This window comes from Dinoponera quadriceps, unplaced genomic scaffold (assembly GCF_001313825.1).
Source record: "Dinoponera quadriceps isolate SergipeBrazil2010 unplaced genomic scaffold, ASM131382v1 scaffold1776, whole genome shotgun sequence".
Classification (NCBI taxonomy): domain Eukaryota; kingdom Metazoa; phylum Arthropoda; class Insecta; order Hymenoptera; family Formicidae; genus Dinoponera; species Dinoponera quadriceps.
In genome coordinates, this window is record NW_014555835.1 from 1 (window position 1) to 501 (window position 501).

The following is a 501-nucleotide window of genomic DNA, read 5'->3' on the forward strand; positions in this document are numbered from 1 at the left end:
TGTATATCAAGCAAAAACTATTGTTTAGGCTAGATTTTGAGACTAGATTATTTTTCTCGAATTGCATGAACTTTAGCAAAAAATTCGTCAGAACAAAAAAGTCTTAAAATTAGTCAAGGAATGCTCTCAAATTTTTTCGGAATTTTTTGCGACACTTTTGGAAAATTGGATTTTCCGGATTTTCAGATAATCAAAAAATTGTTATAGAAAATTTTGGAAAAATTTGAGAGTGTTCCCTGGCTCATTCCAAGACATTTTTGATCTTAGGAATTTTTCGCCAAAGTCTATAGTTTTCTAGAAAAAAATTCGTCAATTTGAAAAACACAATTTCTCATTTAGGCCGCCATTTTGCTTCACCAAAAAATTTTCAAGGCACATCTGACCATACCAAATCAAATTTTAGATCGTTATTCCACCATCTAAACCAGTTTGAAAAGTATAAAGAAATGTACAGTGGTCGAAAAATCGTTTTTAACTAGATATCGTAACGAAGAAAGACGT